We start from the raw sequence: 10,564 nt of genomic DNA, 5'->3' as shown, positions 1-10,564 counted from the left end.
TGGGGGGGGGGGATCAGTTGGTTTCCTCTAAAATTTTTCAGTTGGAATTTCCAGTATGTTGATCATGGATGATATGAATAATGGGTAGGAGATAACAGAGCAAAAATTATTTTCTTTTACTCCAATTTCGAGTTGGAGTACAGAGACAGATAGACACAGGGGAGGTGGTTTCCTATGGGTCAGTTGATGAATTCATGTTCCTTCCACCTCGCAAAGTCATGCCTTGCATGTTGAAGTCTCCAGAAGCCCTGAAAACATCATGCGCTGTGCGTGTATACTATAAATAAACTTTTAAAAACATAATTTAAAAACACCTCTGGCAAAGCACATGCTTAACTGAAACTCGCCTGGTGAAGGTTGACTCAGGGGTGTAGGAAGGAGACGGGGAAAGAGCAAGTGGGAGGAAATAAATGGAACCTGCTGTCAGAGAAAAGCCACTTGTTTGTAATTTTCAGGCTGTCCAAGCTCTTGGCATGTCAGCTTTGGGAGATCCCTAGTGACTTTCTGGCTATTTGCCCTTGGCATGCATGTATGTGCATGAACTGAGAATTCAAGTGTTAAAAAAGCTGCATGAGCAGGTTTAGTCAACCTACTAGAAAAGGATCAGATGTCTTGGAATTATGGTTGATTCTCCAGTTCTAGGAATCCAAATAGCTCCTGCTGACAGTCTCCAATCAATTAGACAGAGTAATTTCAACAAGTCCTCTTAATGAATTTTCATGTGTTCAACCCGCAATTTAGGTAGCTGCCTCCCTTTATTTTAAATGGACAATACTTTTGATCTGCACAGAACCAGAGGCTGTTTGGGGAGATGCAACTCTCTTAGGGTAAATTCCCCTGATAGTATCTGTGTAGGTATATAATCTGCACTGCTGTTGTCTCAAAGCAGGGCTGGTTTACTTGCTTGTTTTTTAAAGATGTATGTAAACATGCTGCATCTTCGAGCAGGAAAAAGAAGTTTTCTACACCAAGGCCTCGTTAGATTGGCTGCTAAGGGGTTAAATGCATTGCCCAGTTCTGAGGAAGCCTGTTCCAAGGAGGGCACTGACTGGAATAAGGTTTTGCTGCAGATGCTGATGTGCTTGCAGCAAAGATTGCAGGCTTATCAGTAAAGATAAACATGCAAGGGCTTCCAAAACCGTGTGTCCCTGCCACTTGTTAGGGATCCTTTTTCAGAGACCAAGAGAAAATACAAGATCTCCTCCAAGATAGATGCTACTTCGAAGAGGGCAGCCAGCAGACTTTGTTGCAACAGAGACCATGTATTACTGTGTGGTTTGGAACAGGTACAGGAGATATTAGTTTACCTGATTCAAAATAGTACTTGAGACTTTGCAGTATCATGTGGGGTTGGCTCTTTCCACTCAATCTACCAGTCTTTTGCAGAATGTCCAAATGCTGGACAACGCTGGGTTTTGTTGTCCTCACTTAGTTACTTGCCATAGCTAATTTCTGCATGTGGCTTTCTGCTGCCAGGCAATCTCTAGACTTTACTACCCATTTATTTGCCATTTCCCACAAATACTTTGACTGTTATTTTATTTTAATCCTGCTGCTGAGAGGAGGGGAATGGAGATAATGTTCCTTTAAAAGAATGGAATAAAAATGCACAGGATCAGCTACAAAATTTCTGGGCACAGAACAGACCCCTTGAGTTGCCTGCAAAAACAGTGACAAAGGTAATATTAGGTATAATCATGGTGTAGCCTTGTAGGTAATACATTTTTCTTTATTTCCCTCCCTGCTTTTATCACTAAAACACTGCAAAGCAGGAGATGCAGAAATCAAGCACTTGGCTTCTTGAGGTCAAATTCCAGAAGTCTGCATTGAAAAATACGGGAATTATTCCAGATGGGTGAGGACTGGCACTTTGTTTCTGTCCAGGAAAGTCTGTGCCATTCTGAAATCTCAGCCTGGGTCCCTCTGTTTTGCCACCGAGTCTGATTGACACCTACATGTGTGTGGCCCTTTTACACAGGGGTGGACTTAAGTTTGAAAATCCGGACATTTTTGGACTGTGACAACAGTTGGTATGGTGTTTCAATCCATATTTTAGTTTTTAAAAATTATATCTATTATTTTAAAAGGGAGTGTAACAACTTATTGCAGAAATCAAGGAGGAGAAGAGTTTATAAAAACAATTTAAAAGTTTCAGTGGAGTGAGTCTTAGAATGGGAAAAGAGGGACTTGTACAATTTCGAAAAATTCTCTTAAACTTGCAATGTGATAGATAAAGCTAGTTCTGAGAATGTGAAAATGTGGGCTCCATGTGCTAAAGCTATTTGAAAAGAGGTGTGAGTGAAGGGGCTGAGGTTGGTGTGAACGTCAGACTTCCTGCCTTCTGCACTTTCTGTGTCGCAGCTGTAGCACGTTCATAGTGTGGCACTTCTTTTAAAAGGGACTCTGAACTAAGCCAGCCTTTCAGGAAAAGACTAGCTGCAGCCAGAAATTCTGGCCCATCGCAGGAAGACAAGAGGAAGAGCTTTGTTACTAGCTTGTGTTTGATCTTAGCTGCTTTTTTTTTTTTTTTTTTTCTGCTCTCAGTAGCATGCTAATGATACCTGTGGGAGGTGAAAAATGGGTGAATTCTTGCTAGGGTGCGGACAAGTTCGCAGTTTAGTTCTTGTCCTCTTCTTCCCCTCTGGTAAAAATTTTGGGGGCTGTCCCAGATACATAAAAAGGAACTTTTTCATAGAATAATTTTTCTGTCTTACATGTGCTGAGGACTCAGAAAGGCACTAAACAGCTGACTCAGTTTGTTTTGTCTCCTCTCCCCCTTTTTTATGTTTAAAATTATGAGTATTTATGGGAAATGACTGGCTTGAAAGTCTAGGACAAGTCTGAGCTGCCCATAAGCCATTCCTTTGCTACAGTTCAGTTTTGCTGTGTTTATTTTGAAGTTTAAAGCTGAAATGCCAAGTGCATCCTGAATTCCCATTCTGTTTCACATGCCAGTTGCCAGTTTCACATTTCTTACATGTGATTCTCTACATATTACCCCGCTCTTGGTATCAGAGAATCCAGCAGGGTGGGTAAGCTGTACCCCGGGTCAGAAGAACAGTGTGATGGTGAAACAGAAGGATGCCAAATGTGGACGTAAATATGCCCCAGTTTCTGCTGCTGCCCAGGGAGAGAGGGTCTGCAAGTGTGTGATAAGGAATGGAAAGAGACCAAAAGGGATGGGTGGGCCCCCAAAGGCTGCGATCTGGATGCCAAAATATCTTGCTCCAGCTTTGCAAGGAGCAGCATGCAAGTGCTTCAGAGGGAGGGCTAGCTGTGGTTTGTGGTTTAGGGAGTTACACAAATAGTCTCTGGACCCTTTTTTATGGGCCTGCAAAGCAATGTTCTGCCCGGGGAACCGGAGCCTGTCCTCCTTGGTGTAATCCTTTCTTGCTTAGCAGGTTCGAGGCTGTGCTCAGACTGAGCAGTCATGGCTGTCTGTCGGAAAGGCTCCTGGCTTAAGAAGTAGAGTTTAGCATCCTACATAGTTTAGGATGGACATCTCTGTAATTAAGCACTTGGGTTTGAATTTATGTTTTTAAACTACTGTTGTAAACCAGCAGTAAGTACTGTGGCAGGCAACCTTTGACAATGTTTCTATGCCCAAGAACTGTATGGGCTAGACTATTTTTTTCCTTCTTTCAGTAAGTGAACTGTGTAACTTTTTTGCGGACAGAAGATGCAGAACATCATGTTGACATTCACTGCTGATCAAACTTCAGTTGCGTCCAGATATAACTGATAGCAGGTCTTACCTGGATTTACTTTCTTTCAATGCACGTAGCTGGTCACATGGAGAGGAAGTGAAATACTTAAATAATATATATACCACAAATACCTGGATGGAATAAGAAGAAACAACGTTTGTCAGAGGGGAAAATGCACTGCAAATCTTTCAAATTCAATACAAAAACATTTCCATAGTTCAGGTATTTCATTCTGCATGAAAGACTGATGCTGAACCTGATAGAAGTAATCAGGATGGAGAGATTGCTACCTACTGCTAAAATACCAGCATGCCAATTGACCTGCACTGTACCTGGCAAAGCACTGGTTACGCTAATCTCCCAGTCTGCTTCCCTTCCAATTGAGAGTTCTTCCACGGGGATGACCAGAGGGAATCTTAGTGATAGTACAAAGAAGCCTGTTTGCTTAAGAGGGCATATGTACATCTTTTAACAATCTGGTTGTGTACCTCCTTTGTGGGAGGATCCCTGACCTTATACAGAGAGAGACAAGTGCTAATTAACTTAATTCTGGGAACAGGAGGTGGTATGACCTTTTCCAAAGTGATTCTTTTGGGCTAGAGTTTACAGAGGGGTATTTGCTAGGACTGATGCCTGGGTTTGCTATAAAAACATTATTCATAGAGAGGTGTAAAATTCCCCGTGTGGCTGGGGGAAGAAATTAACCTCCCATCCTTCTGGTTTAGGTTCATGGTTCCTTGCCTAAAACTGTTGATACTGTGGCCAGATTTATATTATTTAGTATCAAAACAGTTATGTTTTCTGTCTTACCTTTTAGCACTGAACACAGCAAGTAGATCCAAGTTATTAGACCATTGTTTTGGCCACCACTCACTGTGAACATCCCATCTTTTATTGGCACCACAGGAGGAAATAAATTTCTGGGGCATTTTTTTTTTCTAGACATTAAGATGTTGTCTGTCCTGAGCATTTTCCAAATTTCTCCCTCTTTTTCCAAAGAAGTGGTAAGGATTGTTAATGCCATCTCTTTGCCGTACTCCCTCCGAGCAGCTCAGGGACGCAGTTACATCCACCTCGAGTGTGCCTATGCCATTTGATTTTTGTTCTTGCTCCTAGCACTAAGCAATCAGTCCCAGTTGCCCCAGTGTAGACAAACCTGGAGGCAAGTACAGCCCTGCCTTAGCAGCAACTGCAGAAAGCAGAGCTTATGGAGACGTGACTGAGGTGAGCAGGACAGAGGGCCGTCAGCCTCTCGGCTGAGGAAATGAAGGCCCCATGAAGGAGGCAAGTTGCTGAAGACCCGTTGGCTGGCCACATGTCAGGCTCACAAAGCATCTAGGAAGCCCTGGCTGCTGAGAGGGGGGCAGAAAGCTGGCCATGGGGTCTTACAGCTTGAGAGAGGTAAGAAGGCAGCTGATGAATTTTCCTCAGAAACATCTTTAGTCCCTGCTCCCTGTTGTCTTCAAATGTTTTTTAAAAAACCCAACAAAGCAACTCTTCCTCATTCCCCACCACCACCCCCCCCAACAACAACAAAAAAGCACGGGTTTGCTTGACCCTAGGAGAAACAAATGTAAGCACCTCTTTGGAAAACACTCCTGCAGCCTGCGGCCATCCTGCATTCCTGAGGAGGCTGCAAGCCTCCTCCCCAGCTGCCTGCCCAGCAGGGCTCTGCAGGCCACGCTGCCATGCCGCCCCTCTCCCTGCACCACCTTACCCACTCGGAGCCCGATTCGGGGCTTGGACCTCTCTCAAGCCTCTCCATAGCCATGTTTTGTACTGCTTGTGCTTGGGAGATGACTGCTTAGGAGAATGGAAGCAGCATCTTTACCATGCGGCATCTTCTGCCATAAGGACAGCTCCACGGCTGAAGTGTTGCCAGACTGGTCTATGAACACTGTGAAACAAACAGCTGCCACGTCCTCATCCTACTTCTTGTCATGGCATCACCAGCAGAGCAGGAAGTTTTTCGATAATGTAACTAGGTAAGGGGTATTTATTTAGATGAAAATGAAGGTAGAATCCCTATTTCCCAGTTGGTTTGACCTCTATTTACAAAGATCTAGTAATGCATGTATGTAGAAGAAATAGCTACATGAGTGAAAATGTGTCCTGCTAATATTAAAAGGTACACTGCGGAATTTTGCCTAAGGATAAAATGTAATTTTAATTGAAAGCTGCTGTAACTTGATAGGGAATATCCACAACAGTCTTGAGGATCTACTTTAAAATATAGTTAAACACAGAGCCAACTCCCACCACTCTGTCTCTGAGAGCTACACGTCCTCTTTGATCCATCCATGGTGCTTACTATTCCTGAGAGACACACATACTGCCAGTAGTCAGAGCTCATTAATATTTATATGATACCTTCCATCTGAAGATGTGCGCTTTGGAATTATTAATTAAAATAATTTCACAAAACCCTGAAATTTAGCTCCATTTTATGGCTTACAAAACTGAGACCCAGAAAGTTTGTGCGTCCTTGCATGAGACTGAATGAGATAAGGAGCATGGAAGCTTGCATGGACTCCTATTATGCCATATTTCCTTATCTTTCTTTCACCAGTAACTTTTGAAAAGGCAGCACAGGTTTCCTTTGGCAGTAAGATGCTCTATGAGCCTGTACTACCTAGGCAATACTGAGAAGGTGAGTAAAGGGAACTTACTCTTTCACTGTGGTTCTTCACACAGTATTTGCTTGCTTTTTCGAAAGCCTCTTTAAAAATGCAACCTGGAAACAGCTTGTCAGCCCTGCAGAAAAGACCCTGAAAAATCTTTACCTGAATGTGTTAAACCCTTCCCTAGCACGCTGCATTTTAGTTCCCATGTAAAAGTAGACAGAAGGGATGGTGGGTTATAATCCACATCAGACGTGGGCTCTCTCCTCTCAGTCCTTGGTGCATATGGAATGAAGGAGCTTGGCTCTGTGTGAGACTGATAACAGGAGGGAGGGCTTGCCATGCGATTAGACCAGTTCACTGTAAACACCTAAGTTGCACAAGTGGCTCAAACTTTGATCTTTTTGTTGTGGAAAAGAAATCTGAGACTGTGAAACCTGCCCTCAGTCACAAACAAGAAGGACATTACTCAAACCTGACTGTGGAAATGTAAATACAGTTAAATTGATCAAAATGGAAAAAGCACTTCTTTCTTCCCCATCCCTTGCTCCCTGGCATACAGTCTGCTTTTACCAGGGGCTCCTACTCTGACTTGCCCAGCTGCGTGTGTGAGTGCAGGCCCCAGTCCCACACCTGAAACGCCCAAATCCAAATGCTCCCGAGTGCTGTCTGGGATAAGGTTTAAGCCACAGGTGCAATTAAGCTTTTAAGTGGTAAGCCTATTTGGTTAGGGGCACACCTAGAGCCTGCAACAAGCTGAGAGAAAAACGATCAGTCTTTCAAACTGACAGGCAGTTCCTGAAATACTGCTGGAAGGGTTAAGAAGAAGCTACAACATTCGTAATTCTCCTGGTATTTATTGTAAGAACCACCTGAACAAGTTGTCTGTGGATGCATCTGGCTGCCCTAGTGAGGTGGGACTTGATTTTAATTACAAATCTGGTAATGGATTATCAAAATGATGGTGTCGCTAAGGCCCTGGGCACACTTTTCTTAGTCCTCTCTTCTGTTCCCCCCACCCCCTCTTTCCCAAATCTGCCCAAGCAAACACTGGAGCAAAATGAGAAGTTTCACAAGAGTGTAGGCTGTAAGCCTGTGGTATCTTTTCCTATTGGCATTTGGAGCTTTGATTAGATTTTTAGAAGGACAATATCATAGGAGGTTGCCCAGTAAAAGTTGGTGAATACTTTGAGATGCAAATATTCATAGGCTTTCAATGAGCATGTGGAAACTGCTGTGTGTGAGACATCAGTGATTCCTTGACATTCTGATTTCTTTGCACGATGACATCGCTTTGCTTTTATAATCAGCAGGACAACATCAGAGACCTTTGCTTTGCATAGCCTTGAGTTCTTAGGCAAGGATTTAAAAATGGAACATTAAGATGTGTTAGCGAATGTGTCCTAATTAGACTCTACCTTGACTACTACATGTTCAAAGGCCGTGAGCCTTACCTACCTGCAACAATATAGCATTTTATCCTAGTCTAGACTAAGTCTTAAGGGTTACGTTGTCTAGTCAACTAATCACCCCTTTTAGTGGGAAAACTGCTTTCCTTCAGGATTATTCTCTGCTTGCTTTTTCCTCCTTGCTGTCTCTTTTCTCCTCCTTCCTTCTGCATACCTTCCCTGCAGCAACTCTTGTTCCATCTGCTGTAATGTAAGCATTAACTGTTTAATTGCTGATTAGGAAAATCTCATTGTGGGCTTTGGTACAATATTGGGAGTGGGAATAGAGTGGGAGGCAGAGGAAGATGTGCGAGTTCCCAGTTCTCTATCACAGGCTGACCTGGGAGGGCATTAGTCATTCTTGATGCTATGAGGGTGTTTAACGTCTCTTCAATCTAATGGGTAGAACAGTTGAATGGGATTTGGATATAACTGAGTCCTAGCCATCTTTTGCTGCTGAACTTGCTATTTGACCTTGAGCGAGCTAGGCCTGGTCTTTCATCCCTTAGGTAGATAGAGGGCAATTACTGTAGCTAAGTGCTTTGAGATTCTTAAATGCAGAAAACATATTCGTGCAAAGGACTAGTTGCTTTTCCTTGTATAATAAAATACTGTAGGGTTTTGGAATATTTTCTTTATGTTTCTGCACCAGGTTGTACAGAGTGAGATGAGAAGCTGGAGGAGATCTGCAGTTCTCCAAGCAGTGAAAGCCCTTTTAGCTCTATGTTCATAAGAGCCATATGGGGGCTCTTGCCCAACTGACTTATTTCCTTGTGTGATGCAAATTCAGCTTGTGGTCCCTTCTCTACCCTGGCATCAGCTATTCTGAGCATTCTTGTGTTATCAGCATTTCAGCTCCTCTTTGCACTTGCAGTACCTAGTTGCCACACTCAGAAGTAGTCTGTAGCATAATACTTGTGAAAATTTGGCAGATTCGTGGGGGCCTGTGGGGAGAGAAGGTGTGCAGGTGGACTCTGCAATCTGTGTAGTTGGTCTCTGCCCCAAGGACTTCTCATGGCTAGTCGTAGTTGCTGGTTTCTCACTTTTGCAGGGCCCTGAAACTGAGTTGGAGATGGGAATTGGACTCCTGTCCAGAGAGAAAGGGCTAAAATATTTTGATAATTGCAGAACTAATGAAATTGCCATTGTGAAAGACAAGAAAATTGTATTCTTAGCAATTAGCAAGGGAAAGCATTTTAGTCAGACTGAAACTATCTTCTCATTTGTATGGGGAGTTTATTGTTAGCAGATGTTTAATTTCCGTAAGCAATTAATATTTGAAAAGCTTAAAAATTATTTATATACATGTAAAAAACCCTTGTGTCTTAACTTCAGTCAGGGAGTAAGCACTCACACAATGTCTCCTCAAAGACCAGAACTGGCATTCTGGTTACTTTCAAAGAACAGATGGGCCTATGTGTAGGAGAGCACAGAAGAGAGAGTAAGCGTATATATGGGCAGGGAACACAAATAAAGGAAAAAATATGTTTGAGGACAGGGACAAAATATGCCAATATACTTCTCATGCTGTCTGCCTTCATCATCAGCAACCCCCACCTCTTCTCTGCCATCCCCACCTAAAAAAAACCCCCAATAATTCCATTTAGAAAACATCTTTGCAGATCAAGATCACGTGGCAGCTGGCAAAGGCTGCTAGCCCTTCTGCCAAAGACAGCTTAAGACTCCTGAAACAAAGCAAACTGGGTTGAAATTCTAGGCATTAAAAAAACTAAAGCAGCTGCCTCCCTGACATCCTGGGTTGGACTCTGATTTCAGTTTCACTTCTGCTAGATCTTAGGTAATGTCATTGCTACGGTGTAACTGAAATGAGAACTGGGTCTGTTAATCTTGACATTGGGTCACTCATTGGTAATCCATTTGTTATCTCTGTTACATTTGTGGGAGCACACACACCCACTCCCTTTAGACTGCAGTAATTTATTTGGCCTATTCTATGTCTGATGGTCACTTGAAACTGTACCTCTTGCCTGTCAGCAGCTGGAGTTGTTTTGCTAAGTGACTATCTAAAGTGAGACTTCCTTGTGCAAATGTGTATTTTAGACACTGTCACCAGAAATCCAGTGGTTCTCCTCCCTCCCTACCCCTCCCATCCCCTTCAGCTGTTTAGATTTCAAGACACATGGCTTAAATGAACGTATGCTCCAAGTTTGCAAAATGGCTTGGATGACAGAAGAAATCGGATCACACAATGAGAGTTCAGAACCCAGCCACCAATTGGTACAACAGGAGTCTGCAACTCCCTTGCACTCGTTATTGTCTCGGCATAACATCTAGCAATGTGTATTTCTCGCGTCCCCCTCTGAAAAATGGTAACGCGATTGAAATGAGCAGGCGGAGGAATGTCACCACCTCCCTTTGAGTGGCTGGGCTGTCAGCCTTTGCTTTCTGTGGTACCCCCAAGGGCTGTGGGTATCAGGGTGGAGAAGGGCCCGCACACCTTATTGTGCCTTCTTGCTTACGCTGGAGAATCTCCAGCTTATCCTGCCAGTGCAGTGACTGCATGTGGAGGAGGGGGAGAGGTTGTGTTGCAACCCCTGAGAAAATTAGTTGTCTCTATTTTATCTTTTGCAGCTGCAGCACTTTTTTTTTTTTTTTTTCCCCCTCATCACCACCCCCCCACCATGCAAGTGGTATGTCTGAACCATATCCTTCAAAACCAGTTTTCTAAGCAGATTAGATGGGTAGCAGAGACAGCTATGCAATCAGGCAAAAATGTGCACTCAAGCCTTCATTTCATGCAGTGGCCAGAGCAGTAAGTGTCTACCAC

The sequence above is a fragment of the Athene cunicularia genome, assembly GCF_003259725.1.
Source record: "Athene cunicularia isolate RWA chromosome 15 unlocalized genomic scaffold, athCun1 chr15_part1, whole genome shotgun sequence".
Taxonomy (NCBI): Eukaryota; Metazoa; Chordata; class Aves; order Strigiformes; family Strigidae; genus Athene; species Athene cunicularia.
Note: the sequence above shows the minus strand (reverse complement) of the source record.